At 45.3% G+C, this 23475-nt stretch overlaps 1 pseudogene across 1 annotated transcript; it reads left to right on the plus strand.

Annotated features, from left to right (window-relative positions):
* The first annotated feature begins 1454 nt into the window (after positions 1–1454).
* LOC123040010 (glycerophosphodiester phosphodiesterase GDPD6-like) lies at positions 1455–4646 on the plus strand (annotated as a pseudogene). The gene is made up of 8 exons (XR_006418035.1): positions 1455–1805; positions 2062–2249; positions 2714–2897; positions 3003–3077; positions 3393–3502; positions 3626–3844; positions 3933–4088; positions 4170–4646. The product of XR_006418035.1 is annotated as a glycerophosphodiester phosphodiesterase GDPD6-like (transcript).
* The last annotated feature ends 18829 nt before the right edge of the window (positions 4647–23475 follow it).

Raw genomic sequence — 23475 nt, forward strand, 5'->3', positions numbered from 1 at the left:
TCCCCGGTACCAAACCTGACATATTGCCCCCACTTTGTCAATGTGGCATCTCCCTCTCTCTCTCTAAACGGCAGCGTGCCGGTGGTGGTGCGGCGACGGCGTGCGGGCGACGCGGTGGGCAATGGGGGCGACAAGCTGACGTGGCAAGTATTAGGAGATGCCAAATTACCCTAGATATTGGGAGATGTGGAGAAATTTATTAGGACTTTCCAATAATTTTCAGCAATCCAAATAACATTCAAACAAATCTAAATTCATTCAACTAAGATTCAAACAGCCCAAATTTCTATTAATTTTTAGGATTTTTAGAGGATTCAAATGAAATTTGAGTCTAAACATAACTAGTCACATTCCTAATCCTCACTACTTGTTGTCGTAGTTGCCGAGGCCGAGGGAGTCGTCGCTCCCGAGGTCGATGATGCCAGCCGAGGCCACCGAAGTGGCAAGTGTAACGTGAAGCCCCCGCACGCCCGCCGAGTTGTGAGGGTGGCGCCGCGGCACCTTTGATTCACGAAATGCTTGGAGGAACCCCGATGAGTCTTCCGGGTTGCTAGGCTCCCTGGCCACTTTGTACCCCCCGGCAAGGCGGCACCAGATCCTTCTTAGGGACGCGGAGGCTGCTGCGCGCCGTGGAGCTCAATTCCAGATTGATGAAGACATCGCCTCGCGGCATAGAGCCGCTGTCACCACTTGGAGGCACCGGAACACCCCTGACTTGTGCGCGGTACGCGGCCAACACGTGATGGTAATTGCGCCCCTCCCAAAATGGGTGGCTACGTGGCGTCGAAGTGCCGGATCTGGTCCACATGATCCTGGGTGAGGATCTACGGCCAAAGAGGGTTCTAGGGGCGTAGGCCAGACCCCCCCTCGCCGCCAACGACAGGCGTGCCTGATACACAGCAATGGTGCACATCAAGGCGACGGAGCCGATGGTGGGGACTGGTGCCACTGGAACGCCCCGATGCTCACATGTCATCCCGACGGCAGGCGCGTGTCCGACAACGTGCCGAAAGGAGCGAGGTCCGCGGCAAGAGAGGTGGAAGCTGCATATATGGGGAGGGGGAGGTGGGTGGGCGCCGATGGAGGCGTTAGGCGTCCTCTTGCTGGTCTTGCTATTTTGATGGGGCGACCCAAATGGACACGTATTTTGTCCGCATTTTGATGATCTTTTGGTCGCCCCATTGGGGTGCACCGAAGCAGAAGCGTTTTGTCTTTGCATTTTTCACTTGTGTATGTATGTGTAGAGACCGATAATATGTGAGGTTCGGAGCTCAGAATCATTTTCTTCACGCCTGCAGTCTTCTGATCTGACACTAGGACGGATGGGCATACCCATTACCCAGCAGATTCCTCATAGGATGTGACCCTATGCAATTAGTGAACCCAGCGGATTTCATTGACCGCTGAAATCGTTGACTGACAGCAAACTTGTCGACACCCTTGCAACCCTGCTGTACCGGGCGACGGACGACGACTCTGCGATAGGTACGGGGCAGCCAGAGTCACCGTGTTTGTCCAGTGGAGTCCCGACTCCAATCGACTTCATTCCCCTCCGAAAATCAAAGAAGCAGCAGAAAGAAATGCAGGGGTAGCAGCTCACGCCATGTCCAAATCCAAATCCAAATAGCGTCGCCACTTACAAGACTTTTTTGGGTGTGTCGCTCTCAAAGGAATATTCCGCGCCAGGCCGCCGCTTCTTAAAAGCTTCTCTGACTCTGACTCCGATAGGCGGAGGAGGAGGCTACGCTTGTAAGGAGGAGAAGGAAGCAAGGAGGGAGGCAGCAGAAGCACCATGGATTCCCTCTGTAAGTGCCATACCATGGCTTTTCTCTCTCTCTCTCTCTCTGAATAATGCATCGATTTGATGTAAGTTAGCGCCCATGTATGTGTTTCCCCCCACAAAAGCTCGACTTGATCTGAATTTGATGATCTTGCTATTTTGAATCTCGGAGTAGCGCAACTTCATATGGCAAAGATGAAATTTGTATCGAATCGGTTCGTCAGAATCTTGAGTAGTTGCTTAGTTTCAAGATCCTGTGAACTGAATGCATTCTCTGACAGGGCACGCCTCCGTCATTGTCCTTGTGCTTCTAACCATTGGAGGATCCGATGCCAACCCAGCCGCCCGTCGCCACGGTCAGCTGGATGTAAACCACAAGAAGCAGCCACTACAGACATCCAGGCCTTACAACATTGCCCACAGGGGTTCCAATGGCGAAATACCCGAAGAGACAGCTGCCGCATATTTGGTAACCAGCAATTTACTCCTCAATTACTTGCCCTTCCTTCTATGTTGCATCGGATTCAGATGGTAGTATATTTTAGTGGCACGTCAAATTCAACTGTACTTCCTCCATTTTCGAATTACTTGTCACATAAATGGATGTATCTAGAACTAAAAATACGTCTATATACATCCATTTATGTGACAAGTAATTCCGGACAGAGGGAGTATTGCGTATTGAACCTAATAGTCTTCAGTGCCCGAGAAGACTATAGTATAATTTTAGGACAGCACATTCACATGCCCAACCATGATGAAAAGAGGTGTATGCTGAAGAATATCCCGAAGATCATGTCATGTCCAGATTGTTAGCCTGTTTTTTAATCTGGTGGAGATTCTCTGAAGACTGAAATCCAATATGTTAATGCAAGCCTGATTTTTTATTTTTTTAAACCGAACCTGAATATATTTGTGTATTGTTTATGGCAGAGGGCTATCGAGGAAGGTGCAGACTTCATAGAGACTGATATACTTGCATCAGAGGACGGTCATCTGATATGTTTTCATGATGTAACACTGGATGACACGACCGACATCGCTAACCGTACCGAGTTCGTTGGCAGGAAGAGAACCTATGAAGTCCAGGGAGTAAATATGACTGGTTGGTTTACCGGTATGTGAAACTGTATCTTAAGCTTCTTTTGTTGCTAACTTGCTATTTCTAACATTTTTTGGTCGAGAATCTACTTCTGACTTTTGGAGTTCTTCTTGCTTCCAGTGGATTTTACACTAAGAGAACTGAAATCACTGAGGGTGAAACAGCGCTTCAGTTTCAGGGATCAACAGTATAATGGTATTACTTTTTGTCTTGTCTATTTCTTGCTTTCTTATTTTTCTAAATGCATTTTACTGCCCTTAAATATGACTCTCATGTTTGCCATCAACAATGAAATAAAATCATATTAGTCTCAGTCGTGTGTAATTCGGATGCCTTATACATTTTTAGTTATTACCTTCGATTCATAATAAGTGTCGCAGTTTTGAACTAACCCCAGTTCAAAACTGCGGTACTTATTTTGGATAGGAGGGAGTACTATTTAATGTCCCTTTAAATACATAACTCTTGTTTCTTTGCTACTGCTAATAATGTTCTCCTACTATATTGCAGGGAAGTACAATATTCTTACATTTGATGAGTTTATCTTGATTGCACTTCATGCTGACAGGGTGGTCGGAATATACCCAGAGATCAAGAATCCTATTTTCATCAACCAGCATGTAGGTGATTTCAACCTGACAAACTCCTTGGAACACATTGTTTACTTAAGAAATGAACCAACTTTAATGTCTACTGATTTCTTGAATATTCTTCCACAATATGATTTTTGAATAAACATGCAGGTCAAGTGGTCAGGTGGCAAGAAGTTTGAGGACAAGTTTGTCGAGACGCTTCTCAAGTATGGCTACAAAGGCAAATATATGTCCGAAGATTGGCTCAAGAAGCCGCTATTCATCCAATCCTTTGCTCCAACCTCACTAATTTACATCTCAAACATCACAAATGCTCCAAAACTACTTCTAATAGACGAAACCACAGTTCCAACTCAAGATACCAATCAGGTAAGATCAGCAGTAAGCACTACTTTTTTTTCTGTCAAGTTCGTCACCCGAAAACTCCTAGTTTTCAAAGACGATTTGTAATCTGCAGTCATACTATGAGATAACTTCGAACGGCTATCTCGCATTCATAAGCAAGTATGTAATTGGGATTGGGCCATGGAAGGATACAATTATCCCCCCAGAGAATAACCTTTTAGGCCCTGCAACCGATCTTGTGGCACGGGCACATGCTCTGAATCTTCAGGTGAGCAACACACGTTTCTCTCTGTTATCATATGCAAGGTCTTAGATGACAGTACCTTGCTGAATCATGGTGGCGTTCCAGGTGCATCCATACACATTCAGAAATGAGAACTCATACCTGCACTTCAACTTCCATCAAGACCCTTATGCTGAATATGAGTACTGGCTCAGAGAGATCAGAGTCGACGCGCTGTTCACCGATTTCACCGGCAGCTTGCGCAAGTACCAGGAGTGGACAGCTCCGCACCAAAACAAAGAAAAGAAGTGCAGAGGACCTCCTGCATGAGATCGCCCAGACGCTGAAGGTTGATGCTCACTAAAGCTTAGGTTGCCAAGTCTGTATACCTCCTACCTTTGAGGAGTTATTTCACTGTTGTCAGTACCGAGAAAATGGACTGGTCAATACCATTCTATGTAATTGCTTCCTACAAATCACGGGAAGTGGCAACTTTAGAGCATCATGGAGTTCCAAAAAACTTCATTTAGTGAAAATTTTCTTCCCGTTTCTGCGGGACATGCCAACGTTTCTAAAAAGGGATAATTTGGCATGCAGTCTGAATCGTTTTCCTGAGCATAGCGGCGACCGGTCATCTACCCTTCTCACTGACAGGCCCCGCTCGGTAGACAAAGTTATGTGTGCATTGAATTTATGCTCCAACCAACTCATCCAAAAGTCCGGATTGATAAAGAGAGGCGGATAATATATGGATTTATGTAGGACGTAGAATCTTTTTTAATACTGCGTTGGCATGGTCTTGAACTCAAGACCTGCTGACTCTGATACCATATTGAATTCATACTCTAGCCAACTCATCCAAAAGTCCGAACCGATAGAGAGAGACGGGCAATATATTTCAACAGTGTGTTTCATGGTTGTCAGACGACGGCTCGTTATGTGTCTGAGCCGGGTTGGGCTAACATTTAATTATGCTTGTGTTAGTTCTTTTTGTCGGTATGGTCTTACTTGGTGGGTGGAGAGAGTTGTTGGGTGAGTCGACGTGATGTTGTAACACATCACAACGTTGGTGGTCACTGATAGTGTTCATATTAGCCCCATACAAACACCATGATTACTTGCTAGTAGGCTCATACCTCCTCGAGGAGGAAACACACTCTTAGAAATGGCTCCCACCAACGACCCCCAAGGTCCCGAGCTACTACGGCCCAGCATCCCTAAGGAGTTTAGTAACTTGGTAAATAGATATGGTTCATGTCATTGTCAATTCAGCAGCTACTCCTAGGAGCTTATTTCTGTCAGAGCATCCCCAATAGGTCTCCAAAAAGCCCCCCCCCCCCCCCCCCCCCCCCCCAATGGTTATCATGGCTTTCTCAATAATTTTATTTGGGTTTGCAGGTTTAGATCCCTCCCTTTCGGTTTATATGGCTCAATTCAAAAATATCACCAACCAAGATAGATGGTGAGTGTTGTAATAATTTTTTTAGTTTTCAAAAAAGATTCACTTAATGAGCTCATTTTTCTCAAGAAATTGTGTATGTTTACCAATGTATTAATTGCAATGCATGCATGCGTGATCAATAAATGACCAAGAACTTTTACATGCATTGGCGAATTTTCTCTTAATCATTGCATGCAACGATTTAATCCACCTTGAAATCTAAAAAATGTGAATGGGAGAAATAAACGAGGCTTGCAAAATGAGAAATCAAATGTTTTGAGATATGCCCTACAAACTAGAAGGGAGGGAGTACTTTCCTAGATCCTCCACAATACCTCCCCGAATACCGAACCTTGCATATGCGACAGTTGCATGAAGGTGGCATGGTGGGCAATGGTGGCGACATGCTGACTGACGTGGCAAGTATTGGGAGAATTCCCCTAGATATTGGGAGAGATAGGGGGATTTATTGGGGCTTTTGAAATATTTTTAGGGAAAATGGCAGAGTTTCTGAGAAACTAGAACTTCATGTCTCCAGAATACAATTTTAGGGAAACGACAAGTTGGTATATGACGTTGGTCTCCGAAAGCCCGGATATAACGAACATGAGGAGGATCAAATAGAAAAAACAAGGACTCCAACTAAGGTTTTTTTGGGTGGACCGAGGGTGTTGGAGTCTGACATGGCCGACCTCCGAACTTTACTAAACATCCCCTTGATTTGGGGCTAGTTTGTGGGATTTCAAATGCCCGGACTGGTCCGAACGAATTTCGTGAGCCATGTTGGATGACTAAGTGACCGGACCGCCGAACATTTGTGGACATTTTATCCCCAAGCGCCTCCCTTCTCTACCTTGCCGTATTGGTCAGATAGTAGGTTGCAAACTATTCCCCTCCCATTCATGTGGCTCAGGTGTTGAGGTTCACCGCATTTTTTTGCGAATACGTATGAGAGCATATCATTGCATTGATAGGGAAAGCAAATATAGGGCAATGCCTAGCCATGTACATATATTGGCGTGGTCAGGGCACCCGATGAGCAGAAGAAAAGGGGGTGGTCAGCCCCAAGAGTGCACGATCGGGTTACATGGATAACTAGTCTTAATCCTTTGGCTCCGATGTTAGCCCAGGAGCAAGCCTCGTCCTTGATCACGTTGATAAGGGTGGAGGATGACGGTGTGATCTTGTCAAAGATAACGGCGTTGCGGTATTGCCAAATAGATCATGTAGTGAGAGCGCCGATGGAGGCTAGCGTCGGGTGCTGTTTTCTGCTTGTTTTTTGGTTTTACGGAAAATACCAAACAGAGTCCAAACATGATGAAACTTTTTGATGATTTTTTCTGAACCAAAAGAGACCCTAGAGGCTTCGGGGGAGGACTAGAATACCTACGAGGCACGCCCTGTTGTCTTGTGGGCCCCTCATGGCTCCGTCTGACTTAACTCAAGTGCTATAAATTTCCAAATATTGGAAAAAACCCAGATGCACCAACGAAACAACTTTTCCACCGTCGCAAGTCTTTGTTGTTTCGCAGCCCCATCTGGAGGCCTTCGCCGGTACTCTGCTGCAGGGGGAATCGATCACGGAGGGCTTCTGCATGAACCTTGCTGCACCTCCGATGATGTGCGAATAGTTCCCACAGGACCTATGGGTCCATAGTGATTAGCTAGATGGCTCTCTCTCTCTCTCTGGCCTTCAATACAATGTTCTCTTTGGAGATCAATTCGATGTAATATTTTGTGGTGCGTTTGTTGGGATCCGATGAATTGTGAGTTTATGATAAGATTATTCATTGAAAGTAATTGACACTTTTCTAAACTTTATTATGTGTGATTGTTATAGCTTAGTATTTCTCTCTGGTCTATCCGTTTGGTTTGGCCAACTAGATTGGTTTATCTTCAACGGGAGAGGTGCTTTTGATGTAGGGTGGAACCCTAGGGGCCAGTCTTTCATGATTTGGAGGGGATCCCCCGAAGAACACGAGGAAAAACACGAGGGAAATCACGAGAGGAACACTCTAGAACAAGTCCAATCACACATCCACTAGACAATCAAACACACAAGTTCCACAAGGTACATGAACAACAAGGGGAAAGATACACGGTAAAGTTCATCTCCAAGAGGACGCCTTGAACCCTAGACGGATCTTCACATGAGGGGCCTTGAATCCACTAGGGATCTTCTCACATGCTTACATGGAGGTCTTGAACTCCATGGGAGTGGTACTCTCTCTCTCTCTCAAGAGTAGAGTGGTACAAGGAGCAAAGCTCTCTATCAAACGAGCTATCACTTTGCTAACCCTAAAAATGTGGAGGAGGAAGTCTATTTATAATCTAGGCCACGAAGGGGTAAGTGAGGGGGCGGAATGGGTACATGGGCCTCAGCCTGAAACATGCATGCAGGCAAAGGCCGGATGATCCGGGCATCATCCAAATGAGCCGAGTGTCCATCTAGATGATCCTGCTAGGTCGTTGCTACAGGGAACAACCGGACATTTGGGACTGTCCGGACGGTCCGGGCATCTTCCGGATGATCCGGGAGGGGGTCCGGATGATTCGGCTTCACGCGAGGCCTTCGGGTGTCTTCCTGCCGTCGTAGCCGGACGATTCGGGAGAGGGTCCGGATGATCCAGCGGAGCCGAATGATCCGGACGGAGATCCGGATGTCCGGCCTGGCTCCAGCAGCCGCTCCGTCTTCTTCTCCTTTCTCCCGTCTTCTCTTCCACGCTTCCCTCGTGGACGGTGTAGTCGTTCCTTGGCGCTTACACTCCCCCTCGACATTCGTGAAGCTTCGACAATACCTATGCATGCACGATGGAGGGTCAAGTAGTATACCATCCTCTAAGGGGTCAAGTGAGCATGTGTAAAGGAGATGATTTCACCTTTGTGTATGTTAAGTAGACGTCACATGTGTCACTTGCCAAACGGACTCTTGACATGGTGATGTCCGTAGGATGCTCCGCGTCATCCCCTACCCCTTCGGAAAGACCTGACCTCGGATCGAAAACCAAATCACCATGGGAAAGAGACGGCTCGTCGTGTAGAAGTAGACGATCACTAAGTACTCGTCATCTTGAGGCTCGAAAGGGACACTCTCCATTGTCGTACCGTCTCGTGATTCCCTCAAAAGGAGCAAAGACAACAAACACTTGGAAAAAGAAATGTGGTTAGCGTTAGTGCAAAACCAAGCATTCAAATGGCGATTCACCCAACAAGTGTCGTCATCAAGCATAGCATATGGTGTGACAAAGGATTGTGACATGGCATGTAAGCATATGAATTGAGCACAATCAAGGTCATCATGGAGACAAACATGTAAATGTGAGGTAGTGATGAAAATATGTGTGACAAGAGAATAAGCATCTACCTCATGGTCATAGCAGTCATGCATAAATCGCTCAAAAAATGGTCTATGGTAAGCATATGAGTCATTCAAAACACCAAATAAAATGAAGTGTCTAAACACATGGGGCAAGACAATCCAAGTATAATGTGCATATGGTGTAGTGAAGATAGTGTGGCACTCAACACAATAGAAAGAGCAATTGTTCATCATGTGTGAGGCAATCAAGGCAAGCATGTAGCAATCAATAGGACATGGAATATGTGAAGTGATGACATTATTGCAACCAAGCATATGATAGGAGCAAGTAGGCAACAAGTTGGATGCAACATAGAAGGTATATATGTCATGAGGCATGGCAATGTGGCAATGATAAGTCGAAGAAAGATATCTAGCATGTGTGCAATATGTCAAGGTGCAAGCAACACATGAAGTATGATCCATAATATCCATGCGCATGGTTTGGGGGTTCTCAAAAGAGAAGGATATCACATTGAAAGCATGTCCTTGTGCATCCTTCACAATGCCGAAGCACAAGCAAGTACGATGTGGAAGCATCGTGATCGAAGGTGGTTCGCTCTCAAGAGCTCGAATGGTCAACTCACGTGAAGTGGAAGTCAACACAAAGAATGATCCTACACAAGCACAAATAAAATAAAATAATGTATGCACATGGTAGATAAACACATCATCCAGCATGCTGGTTCTCTTCTCTTGCACATATCCAATAGAAGCAAAAGTGCATGAACAATATGATTCAAGAATTTGTATATTCATGTCACTAGGCATATGGTGCAAATGAAGGAAATATGCCCTAGAGGCAATAATAAAAATGTCATTTTATATTTCCTTATTCATGATAAAGGTTTATTATTCATGCTAGAATTGTATTGATCGAAAACTTAAATACATGTGTGAATACATAAACAAATACCGTGTCCCTAGTAAGCCTATACTAGACTAGCTCGTTGATCAAAGAGGGTTAAGGTTTCCTAACCATAGACATGTGTTGTCATTTGATAATAGGATCACATCATTAGGAGAATGATGTGATGGACAAGACCCATCCGTTAGCTTAGCATATTGATTGTTCAGTTTATTTCTATTGCTTTCTTAATGTCAAATACATATTCCTTCGACTATGAGATTATGCAACTCCTGGATACCGGAGGAATACCTTGTGTGATATCAAACGTCACAATGTAACTGCGTGATCGTAAAGATGCTCTACAGGTATCTCCGAAGGTGTTTGTTAAGTTGGCATAGATCAAGATTAGGATTTGTCACTCCGAGTATCGAAGAGGTATCTCTGGGCCCTCTCGATAATACACATCATAAGAAGCCTTGCAAGTGAAGTGACTCAGGAGTTAGTTGTGGGAGATTAACCAATAGCGGAACCTGGATGCTCATATTGGTTCCTACATATTCTACGAAGATCTTTATCGGTCAAACCGCAATAAGAACATGCGTTATTCCTTTGTCATGGTATGTTACTTGCCCGAGATTAGATCATCGGTATCTCAATACCTAGTTCAATCTCGTTACCGGCAAGTCTCTTTACTCGTTCCGCAATGCATCATCCCGTAACTAACTCATTAGTCCCATTGCTTGCAAGGCTTATAGTGATGTGCATTTACCGAGAGGGCCCCAGAGATACCTCTCCAATAATCGGAGTGACAAATCCTAATCTTGATCTATGCCAACTCAACAAGTACCATCAGAGACACCTGTAGAGCACCTTTATAATCACCTAGTTACGTTGTGACGTTTGGTAGCACACAAAGTGTTCCTCCGGTAATCGGGAGTTGCATAATCTCATAGTCATAGGAACATGTATAAGTCATCAAGAAAGCAATAGCAGTAAACTAAAACGATCAAGTGCTAAGCTAATGGAATGGGTCAAGTCAATCACATCATTCTCCTAATGATGTGATCCCGTTTATCAAATGACAACTCATGTCTATGGTTAGGAAACATAACCATCTTTGAGTAACGAGCTAGTCAAGTAGAGGCATACTAGTGACACTCTGTTTGTCTATGTATTCACACATGTATTATGTTTCCGGTTAATACAATTCTAGCATGAATAATAAACATTTATCATGATATAAGGAAATATAAATAACAACTTTATTATTGCCTCTAGGGCATATTTCCTTTAGTCTCCCACTTGCACTAGAGTCAATAATCTAGTTCACATCGTCATGTGATTTAACACCAATAGTTCACATCTTTATATGATTAGTTCACATCTCCATGTGACTAACACCCAAAGGGTTTACTAGAGTCGATAATCTAGTTCACATCACTATGTGATTAACACCCAAAGAGTGATCATATTTTGCTTGTGAGAGAAATTTAGTAAATGGGTCTGCCACATTCAGAGCCGTATGTATTTTGCAAATTTTCTATGTCTACAATGCTTTGCATGGAGCTACTCTAGCTAATTGCTCCCACTTTCAATATGTATCTAGATCGAGACTTAGAGTCATCCAGATAGTTGTCAAAGCTTGCATCGACGTAACTCTTTACGACGAACTCTTTGTCACCTCCATAACCGAGAAACATTTCCTTATTCCACTAAGGATATTTTTGACCGCTGTCCAGTGATTCACTCCTGGATCACTATTGTACCCTCTTGCCAAACTTATGGTGAGGTACACAACAGGTCTGGTACACAACATGACATACTTTATAGAACCTATGACTGAGGCATAGGGAATGACTTTTTCTATTTTCTGCCGTGGTCGGGTTTTGAGTCTTTACTCAACTTCACACCTTGCAACACATGCAAGAAACTCCTTCTTTGACTGTTCCATTTTGAACTACTTCAAAATCTTGTCAAGGTATGTACTCATTGAAAATATATCAAGCGTCTTGATCTATCTCTATAGATCTCGATGCTCAGTATGTAAGTAGCTTCACCGAGGTCTTTCTTTGAAAAACTCCTTTCAAACACTCCTTTATGCTTTCCAGAAAATTCTACATTATTTCCGATCAACAATATGTCATTCATATATACTTATCAGAAATGTTGTAGTGCTCCCACTCACTTTCTTGTAAATACAGGCTTCACCGCAAGTCTGTATAAAACCATATGCTTTGATCACTTTATCAAAGTATATATTCCAACTCCGAGATGCTTGCACCAGTCCATAGATTGATCGCTGGAGCTTGCTCACTTTGTTAGCACCATTAGGATTGACAAAACCTTCTGGTTGCATCATATACGACTCTTCTTTGAGAAATCCATTAGGGAATGCAGTTTTGACATCCATTTGCCAGATTTCATAAAATGCGGCAACTACTAACATGATTCGGACACACTTTTAAGCATCGATACGAGTGAGAAAATCTCATCGTAGTCAACACCTTGAACTTGTCGAAAACATTTTTGCGACAATTCGAGCTTTGTAGATAGTAACACTACTATCAATGTTTGTCTTCCTCTTGAAGATCCATTTATTCTTAATGACTCATCGATCATCGGGCAAGTCAATCAAAGTCCATACTTTGTTCTCATACATGGATCCAATCTCAGATTTCATGGCCTCAAGCAATTTCGCGGAATCTGGGCTCATCATCGCTTCCTCATAGTTCGTAGGTTCGTCATGGTCTAGTAACATGACTTCCAGAAAGGATTACCGTACCACTCTGGTGCAGACCATTCTCTGGTTGTCCCACAAGATTCGGTAGTAACTTGATCTGAAGTTTCATGATCATCACCATTAGCTTCCTCACTAATTGGTGTAGATATCACTAGAATCGATTTTTGTGATGAACTACTTTCCAACTCGGGAGAAGGTACAATTACCTTATCAAGTTCTACATTCCTCCCACTCACTTGTTTTGAGAGAAACTTCTTCTCTAGAAAGGATCAACAATGAATATCTTGCCTTCGGATCTGTGATAGAAGGTGTACCCAACAGTTTCTTTTGGGTATCCTATGAAGACGCAGTACTCCGATTTGGGTTCGAGCTTATTAGTTTGAAACTTTTTCACATAAGCATCGCAACCCCAAACTTTAAGAAATGACAGCTTTGGTTTCATGCCAAACCATAGTTCATACGGTGTCATCTCAACGGATTTAGATGGTGCCCTATTTAATGTGAATGTATCTGTCTCTAATGCATAACCCCAAAACGATAGCGGTAAATCAGTAAGAGACATCATAGATTGCACCATATCTAGTAAAGTGTGATTACGACGTCCGGACACACCATTACGCTGTGGTGTTCCAGGTGGCGTGAGTTGTGAAACTATTCCGCATTGCTTCAAATGAAGACCAAACTCGTAACTCAAATATTCTCCTCCACGATCAGATCGTAGAAACTTTATTTTCTTATTACGATGATTTTCCACTTCACTCTAAAATTCTTTGAACTTTTCAAATGTTTCAGACTTATGTTTCATCAAGTAGATATACCCATATCTGCTCAAATCATCTGTGAAGGTCAGAAAATAACGATACCTACCGCGAGCCTCAACATTCATCGGACTGCATACATCAGTATGTATTATTTCCAACAAGTATGTTGCTCGCTCCATTGTTTCGGAGAATGGAGTCTTAGTCATCTTGCCCATGAGGCATGGTTCGCAAGCATCAACTGATTCATAATCAAGTGATTCCAAAAGCCCATCAGCATGGATTTTCTTCATGCGCTTTACACCAATATGACCTAAACGGCAGTGCCACAAATAAGTTGCACTATCATTATTAACTTTGCATCTTTTGGCTTCAATATTATGAATATGTGTATCACTACGATCGAGATTCAATAAACCATTCACCTTGGGTGTATGACCTCAGAAGGTTTTATTCATGTAAACAGAATAACAATTATCCTTGACTTAAATGAATAACCGTATTGAAATAAACATGATCCAATCATATTATGCTTTACACAAACACCAAATAACATTTATTTTAGGTTTAACACTAATACCGAAGGTAAAGGGAGTGTGTGATGGTGATCTTATCAACCTTGGAATCACTTCCAACTCACATCATCACCTCGCCCTTAACTAGTCTATGTTTATTTTGCAACTCCCGTTTCGTGTTACTACTTTTAGCAACTGAACCAGTATCAAATACCGAGGGGTTTGCTATAAACACTAGTAAAGTACACATCAATAACATGTATATCAAATATACCTTTGTTCACTTTGCCATCCTTCTTATCCGCCAAGTATCTAGTGCAGTTCCACTTCCAGTGACCATTTCCTTTGCAGTAGAAGCACTCAGTTTCAGGCTTGGGTCTAGCTTTGGGCTTCTTCATGGGAGTGGAAACTTGCTTGCAATTATTCTTGAAGTTCCCTTTCTTTCCCTTGCCCTTTTACTTGAAACTAGTGGTCTTGTCAACCATCAACACTTGATGCTTTTCTTGATTTCTACCTTCATCGATTTCAGCTTCATGAAGAGCTTGGGAATCGTTTCCGTTATCCCTTGCATTTTATAGTTCATCACGAAGTTCTAATAACTTGGTGATAGTGACTAGAGAACTTTGTCAGTCACTATCTTATCTGGAAGATTAACTCCCACTTGATCAAGTGATTGTAGTACTTAGACCATCTGAGCACATGCTCACTGGTTGAGCTATTCTCCTCCATCTTGTAGGCAAAGTACTTGTCAGAGGTCTCATACCTCTCGACTCGGGCATGAGTCTGAAATACCAATTTTAGATTTTGGAACATCTTATATGCTCCGTGGCATTCAAAACGTTTTTGACGTCCCGGTTCTAAGCCGTAAAGCATGGTGCACTAAACTATCAAGTAGTCATCATACCGAGCTTTGTCAAACGTTCATAACGTCTGTATCTGCTCCTGCAATAGGTCCGTCACCTAGCGGTGCATTAAGAACATAATTCTTCTGTGCAGCAATGAGGATAATCCTCAGATCACGGATCCAATCCGCATCATTGCTACTAACATCTTTCAACTTTATTTTCTCTAGGAACATATAAAAAAATAAATGGGAAGCTACATCGCAAGCTATTGATCTACAACATAGATATGCAAATACTATCAGGACTAAGTTCATGATAAATTAAAGTTCAATTTAATCATCTAAGTCCTCTAATAATCTAAGTTCATGATAAATTAAAGTTCAATTTATTGGAGACTTCATATCTCTCAATTCGGGCATTTGCTTGAAATATTAACTTCAACTCCTGGAACATCTCATATGCTCCATGTCGTTCAAAACGTCGTTGAAGTCCCGATTCTAAGCCGTAAAGCATGACACACTAAACTATCGAGTAGTCATCAGCTTTGCTCTACCAGACGTTCATAACATCTGGTGTTGCTCCAGCAGCAGGCCTGGCACCTAGCGGTGCTTCCAGGACGTAATTCTTCTGTGCAGCAATGAGGATAATCCTCAAGTTATGGACCCAGTCCGTGTAATTGCTACCATCATCTTTCAACTTTGCTTTCTCAAGGAACGCATTAAAATTCAACGGTACAACAACACGGGCCATCTATCTACAATCAACATAGACAAGCAAAATACTATCAGGTACTAAGTTCATGATAAATTTAAGTTCAATTAATCATATTACTTAAGAACTCCCACTTAGATAGACATCCCTCTAATCATCTAAGTGATCACGTGATCCATAACAACTAAACCATGACCGATCATCATGTGAAATGGAGTAGTTTTCAATGGTGAACATCACTATGTTGATCATATCTACTATATGATTCATGCTCGACCTTTCGGTCTCAGTGTTCCGAGGCCATATCTATATATGCTAGGCTCGTCAAGTTTAACCCGAGTATTCTGCGTGTGCAAAACTGGCTTGCACCCGTTGTATAAGAACGTTGAGCTTATCACACCCGATCATCACGTGGTGTCTCGGCACGACGAACTTTTGCAACGGTGCATACTCTGGGAGAACACTTGTACCTTGAAATTTTTAGTGAGAGATCATCTTATAATGCTACCGTCAATCAAAGCAGAATAAGATGCATAAAGGATAAACATCACATGCAATCAATATAAGTGATATGATATGGCCATCATCATATTGTGCCTTTGATCTCCATCTCCAAAGCACCGTCATGATCACCATCGCCACCGGCGCGACACCTTGATCTCCAGCGTAGCATCGTTGTCGTCTCGCCAACTATTGCTTTTACAACTATCGCTACCGCTTAGTGATAAAGTAAAGCAATTATATGTCGATTGCATTTCATACAATAAAGCAACAACCATATGGCTCCTGCCAGTTGCCGATAACTCCGTTACAAAACATGATCATCTCATACAATAAAATATAGCATCATGCCTTAACCATATCACATCACAACATGCCCTGCAAAAACAAGTTAGACGTCCTCTACTTTGTTGTTGCAAGTTTACGTGGCTGCTACGGGCTAAGCAAGAACCGTTCTTAACTACGCATCAAAACCACAATGATAGTTCGTCAAGTTAGTGTTGTTTTAACCTTCAACAAGGACCGGACGTAGTCACACTCAGTTCAACTAAAGTTGGAGAAACTGACACCCGCCAGCCACCTGTGTGCAAAGCACCTCAGTAGAACTAGTCTCGCGTAAGCGTACGCGTAATGTCGGTCCGGGCCGCTTCATCCAACAATACCCCCGAACCAAAGTATGACATGCTGGTAAGCAGTATGACTTGTATCGCCCACAACTCACTTGTGTTCTACTCGTGCATATAACATCTACGCATAAACCTGGCTCGGATGCCACTGTTGGGGAACGTAGTAATTTCAAAAAAAATTCTACGCACACACATGATCATGGCGATGCATAGCAACGAGAGGGGAGAGTGTCGTCTACGTACCCTTGTAGACCGTAAGCAGAAGCGTTATGACAATGCGGTTGATGTAGTCGTATGTCTTCACGATCAACCAATCATCAGTACCGAACATACGGTACCTCCGCATTCAGCACACGTTCAGCTCGGTGATGTCCCGTGAACTCACGTTCCCAGCACGACGGTGTGGTGACGGTGTTGATGAAGCTACTGACGCAGGGCTTTGCCTAAGCACCGCTACGATATGACGGAGGTGGATTATGGTGGAGGGGGGCACCGCACACGGCTAAGAGATCAATGATCAGTTGTTGTGTCTCCAAGGGGTGCCCCCTGATGAGGACATAGACCTGGGGTAGGGTAATAGGCCTGACCTATACGTCCTACCTAAGGTCCTTGTCTTAGAAGCAAAGAAGTTCAAGAGTAAACAAGGTGGACCCAATAAAGGCGTCGAGTGCAATCCACTCGACCCACCATTAACTCAGAGACTACTTCTTCTTCGAGTCACTCAACTATTCAACCACTCGACCATGTAAAAGACCACTCGACGTACAAGAAGATATAAAGCCGTTCTGCACAGCAACGGTCGGGCATTTACTCGTATATTTAATGATCATTTGTAGCACTTTATTATAGACGTTACCTGTAACGCTCTCTCTTTATGAACATTGAACCCTATGTAACTGAGGGGAGCTGGGGTCCTGGTGCACTCTATATAAGCCACCCCCTCCTCTAGGACAAGGGTTCGCACCCCCTGTAACTCACACACATATAATCCAGTCGACCGCCTCCGGGCTCCGAGACGTAGGGCTGTTACTTCCTCCGAGAAGGGCCTGAACTCGTAAAACTCGCATATACAACTCCTCCATAGCTAGGATCTTGCCTCTACATTCCTACCCCCCATTCTACTGTCAGACTTAGAACCACGACAGTTGGCGCCCACCTTGGGGCAGGTGTCTTAGCGACTTGTTGGAGAAGTTGCGTTTTAACAATCCCCATCAACATGGTTTCAGGCGGAGGTTTGGACGAGGGCCGCGAGATCCGTCTCGGCGCGCTCGTATTCGTCGCCGACGACTCCAGTTGGCTCCAAGAAGCGCCACTCGACGTCGAGGCGCTCCCCGTCCGTGGGGCAACGCACTTTCGTGCGTGCGTCCGTGGCGTCCTCCTACGGCAGCCGTCGACTCAGTATCGGTCGACTCCTATGCTGACCTCCCTCCCTGCAGCCCGCCGGAGCAAATGTTCCGGTCGATTGAGGCTTCAGCGGTGGGTGAGGCATGCGGTGGCTCGCCAGTCGGCCACCCCCAAGTCATGGCAATCGAGCCCGACGAGACTCTCTACGGCCTGTTCGACTGGCTCCGTAGAGACTGCATCCGAGTGCGAAAGTAGCGACCCCGCGGCGGAAGTTTTGATGGTCAATGGACTACACAGTCCTCCTGGCTTCACCCGTGAAGATATAGGCGATGGGGGCGTCGATCCGTCGCGTGCTCACGAAGAGTACCGCCTCAAACCCCTCTCTTCGCAGCGGAGGGAAGAACTTCGCTGCCAGAACATGGATGCTCTTCACACTCCTATCGTTGGAGAAACCCCTGAGGCCCAGGCCTTGGAGAAGGCGCGCCTGGCCAACTTAGCTGAGCGCACTCGACTGGAGAACCTCCAGCGCGCACTCGACGAGCGTGCTCGACAGTGTATCCCCGAGTCCAGTTGACGCCAACTTTTTCCGCCTCTGACTCAAGTATACCGAACTCCGATCTAGAATCTCACAGCTGCGGCCCGAATAGCAAAGTCAATTCGACCTTCCCAGCCAGAAGCTGGTCGAGGTTTGGTGCAGATCCGGGCTTTGCTCCGAGCAGCGGGAGAGCAGAATACAACAGTATCTCAGTCGCGGAATAAGATCCATAGCAGATCCGTGGTTGCAGACACAGTCCAGTCGGCTCACAGCCCGAGATCGCCCCCGAGGCGTGAGGGACGTGGGGACCGGCGAGATTAGTACAGAAACCGCGATCAGTATGATCACCAACTCGATCATGATGATCGTCGTCGAGTGCCCACGCATTCCCCAAGGAGTGGGTCATACGTGCCTCGTCAACATGATCACAGACGTCCTCACAGTGGTGGGCGAAGGATTCCAGTCGACCCCAGGGAACCGGGCTTTGATGCGAGATCTATTCTCGTTCAGGGTCTGGTCGACAGAAACAGAGCTCACAGAGAAGGCCACGACAGAGATTTTCCATCCAGCAGCAGAGTGCATGTCTCAGGTCCAGAGTGCTTCAGCAGAGCCATCAGGGCTGCGGTGATTCCTCCCAACTTCAGGTTGGCGACTGGAGTCAGTAAGTTCACTGGTGAGTCCAAGCCTGACACTTGGCTTGAGGATTACCGAGTGGCTGTACAGATTGGTGGTGACAACGATGAAGTTTCCATGAAGCATCTCCCTTTGATGTTAGAGGGCTCGGCCAGAGCGTGGCTGAATCAGTTAGCACCTGGTAGTATTTATACTTGGGAAGATCTTGCCCGAGTATTTGTCAGAACATTTGAAGGTACTTGCAAACGGCCAGCAGGGCTGACAGAATTACAGTGTTGCGTTCAGAAACCGAATGAAACTCTGAGAGATTATATCCAGAGATGGATCACATTACACCATAGAGTGGAGAATGTGTCGGATCACCAAGCAATTTGTGCCTTCAAAGAAGGCGTTAAGTATCGGGAATTGAATATGAAATTCGGTCGGACAGGAGATATGACTCTGACTCGGATGATGGAGATTACCACCAAATACGCCAATGGTGAAGAGGAAGACCGACTCCGGAGTGGCAAGCACAAAATAGTCGCCCACGAAACCGGAGGAGGGAACTCCAGTCGGAAGCAGAAGCGCAAAGCCGAGCCAGCTGCTCCTGGAGAAGCCTTAGCCGTGACTCAAGGAAAGTTCAAAGGGAAACCCAAAGGACGGTGGAACCCCAAGAAAGTAAAAGATCAAGATGGAAATGATGTGCTAGATTTACCATGCCACATTCACACCAAGAAAGATGAAGATGGTAATTTCATTTACCCAAAGCATACCACTCGACAGTGTCGACTCCTAATCTAGCAATTCCGAGAGAAACAACCCAAGGAAAAGGAGAAGGAAGCGGACAAAGTTGAGGATGAGGAAGAGGACGATGATGGTTACCCCCACGTCAATTCCACTCTGATGATTTTCGCTGATGTTGAGAGTAAGAGTCGACTGGAAGTCATCAACAGAGAAGTGAACATGGTCGCTCCAGTGGCACCCAGTTATTTGAAGTGGTCTCAGACTACCATTACATTCGACCAGTCCGATCACCCAGTAGTCGACCCAGTAGTCGAAGGCACTCGATTGACTAAGGTTTTGATGGATGGTGGCAGTGGTCTGAATATACTACATAAATGTTGAAAGGAATGGGCATTCCTATGTCCAGACTCAGTGAAAGCAATATGAGTTTCCATGGAGTTATTCCTGGCAAGAAGGCTGCGTCACTCGGCCAAATCACCCTTGATGTAGTTTTCGGTGATTCCAAGAATTACCGCAAAGAAAAGTTGACATTTGAAGTTGTGGATTTCCAGAGCGCTTATCATGCTATTCCGGGCAGTCCAGCTTATGCACGTTTTATGGCTCGGCCATGTTACGTGTACCTCAAATTGAAGATGCCTGGTCCTAAAGGGGTGATCACTATCACTGGCAATCGAAAGAAGACAGAAGAGTGCTTCCAGAAGGGCTCAAAGATCACCGATGCACAGATGGCAGTAGTGGAATTGCAGGAGTATCAAAAAAATGCAGATCCGAGTGATCTGTTGCGAGCTAAGAGGCCTGCCACAGATTCAGCATTCCAGTCGTCTGGTGAAACGAAGCCGATTCATATTCACCAAACGGATCCCAATGCTGCTCCAACTCACATTTCAACAACACTCGACTCCAAATAGGAAAAAGCGCTCATCCAGTTCCTCCGTGAGAACTGGGACATCTTTGCATGGAAACCTTCTGACATGCCAGGTATTCCCAGGGGACTGGCTGAGCATCATTTGCGATTCGACCCAAAAGTGAAACCAGTCAAAGAGCATCTTCGACAGTCCGCCGTACAGAAGAGAAAGGCAATCGGTGAAGAAGTGGCTCAACTTCTAGCAGCTGAGTTTATCGAGAGATTTACCACTCCGAGTGGTTAGCTAATGTTGTCATGGTCCCAAAGAAGGACGACTCACTTCGCATGTGCATTGACTTCAAACATATCAATCGGGCCTGCCCGAAAGATCACTTTCCTCTCCCTCGCATCGACCAAATAGTCGACTCGACTGCGGGGTGTGAGCGTTTGTCCTTTTTGGACGCTTATTCCGGGTATCATCAGATCCGTCTGTATGGACCCGATGAGATAAAAACAGCTTTCATCACCCCATTTGGGTGCTTCTGTTATGTCACTATGCCATTCGGCTTGAAGAACGCTGGAGCCACATTCATGCGGATGATTCAGAAGTGTTTACTCACTCAGATCAGTCGGAATGTGGAAGCATACATGGATGACATTGTGGTCAAGTCACGTAAAGGTTCCGACCTACTGGCTGACCTTGCTGAAACCTTTGCCAACCTCAGAAGGTATGATATCAAGCTTAATCCATCAAAGTGCACGTTTGGAGTTCCAGGCGGAAAATTACTCGGTTTTCTCGTTTCCGAACGAGGGATCGACGCTAACCCAGAGAAAGTGGGTGCCATACTCCGGATGAAACGCCCTGTGCGTGTGCATGATGTCCAGAAGCTTACTGGTTGTTTGGCCGCCCTAAGTCGATTCATTTCTCGCCTCGGTGAAAAGGCACTGCCTCTTTACCGACTGATGAAGAAGTCAGATAAGTTCGAGTGGACTCCTGAAGCTGATGCAGCATTTGCAGAGCTTAAAGCCCTGCTTTCCACCCAGCCGGTGCTTGCTGCTCCAATCAGCAAAGAGCCTTTACTGCTTTACATTGCAGCCACTGGACAAGTCGTCAGTACAGTACTTACGGTCGAGCGGGAAGAAGAAGGAAAAGCTTACAAAGTTCAGCGCCCAGTATACTATGTCTCTGAAGTTTTGACTCCATCAAAGCAAAGATATCCACATTATCAGAAGCTTGTTTATGGGATTTATATGACCACGAAGAAGGTTGCACATTACTTCTCTGACCACTCCATTACAGTCGTCAGCGACGCTCCATTATCAGAGATTCTGAACAACAGAGATGCAACTGGTCGAGTGGCAAAGTGGGCGATTGAACTCCTTCCCTTAGATATCAAGTTCGAGGCAAAGAAAGCTATCAAGTCCCAAGCAATAGCGGATTTCCTCGCCGAGTGGATCGAACAGCAACTGCCGACTCAAGTTCACTCGGAGCACTGGACCATGTTCTTTGATGGTTCCAAGATGCTGAATGGTTCCGGTGCTGGGGTGGTACTGGTATCCCCCCGAGGAGACAAGCTCAGATATGTCCTCCAGATTCACTTTGATTCCTCCAATAACGAAGCAGAATATGAAGCACTCTTGTATGGGTTACGTATGGCCATCTCACTCGGCGTCCGTCGCCTCATGGTCTATGGCGACTCAGATTTGGTAGTCAATCAAGTGATGAAGGAGTGGGACGTCAGAAGCCCAGCCATGACTGGCTACTGCAACGCGGTGAGGAAGTTGGAAAAGAAGTTTGAGGGGTTAGAGCTCCATCATATACCCCGACTGAAAAATCAAGCAGCCGATGATTTAGCAAAGATAGGCTCCAAGAGAGAAGCCATTCCCAGTAATGTGTTCCTGGAGCATATTCATGCACCTTCAGTTCAAGAAGATCCCTTCACTGAAGAGCCCCCACAGCCAAAGAGTGCCACCGATCCGACTGAAGTCGAGATTCCAGCCGTGGTCGACCTAATCATGGATATTTTGGTTATTACTCCCGACTGGACAGTGCCGTACATTGCGTATATCCTTAGGAAGGAACTCCCAGAGGATGAAGAAGAGGCTCGACAGATCGTCCGTCGATCCAAAGCCTTTACTGTGATAAGAGGACAGCTGTTCAGGGAAAGTGTAACCGGAGTCAGCCAGAAATGCATAACCCCGGAAGAAGGTCTAGCGATCCTCAACGACATCCACTCGGGGACCTGTGGCCACCATGCGTCCTCTAGGACCATTGTGGCTAAAGCATACCGAGCTGGATTTTATTGGCCACGAGCAAATGAAATGGCGAAAGATATAGTCGACAGATGTGAAGGCTGCCAGTTTTACTCCAATATGTCCCACAAACCTGCGTCAGCCCTAAAGACCATTCCACTCGTCTGGCCCTTTGCTGTTTGGGGATTAGATATGGTTGGACCGCTGAGGACTGGTAGGAGCGGCTTCACTCACGTGCTTGTAGCAGTCGACAAGTTTACCAAGTGGATTGAAGCCAAGCCTATCAAGAATCTGGAAGCTAGTACTGCCGTCAGCTTCATCAGAGAATTGACGTTCAGATACGGAGTTCCACACAGCATCATCACTGACAATGGATCGAACTTCGATTCAGATGAGTTCAGAGCCTTCTGCGCCTCCCAAGGCACACGAGTCGACTATGCTTCAGTCGCCCATCCCCAGTCGAATGGACAAGCAGAGAGAGCAAATGGCCTGATTCTCAAAGGATTGAAACCCCGACTGATGCGAGACCTCAAGCATGCAGCGGGCGCCTGGGTTGATGAACTTCCATCAGTTCTTTGGGGATTGAGGACAACTCCCAATCGGTCGACTGGCCGAACTCCATTCTTCTTGGTCTATGGAGCTGAAGCTGTTCTACCGAGTGACTTGCTTCATAATGCACCACGAGTCGAGCTCTTCTCTGAAGATGAAGCAGAACAAGCTCGGCAGGACGCAGTCGACCTCCTAGAGGAGGA

The sequence above is a fragment of the Triticum aestivum genome, chromosome 1A (genome assembly GCF_018294505.1).
Source record: "Triticum aestivum cultivar Chinese Spring chromosome 1A, IWGSC CS RefSeq v2.1, whole genome shotgun sequence".
NCBI classification, from domain to species: Eukaryota; Viridiplantae; Streptophyta; class Magnoliopsida; order Poales; family Poaceae; genus Triticum; species Triticum aestivum.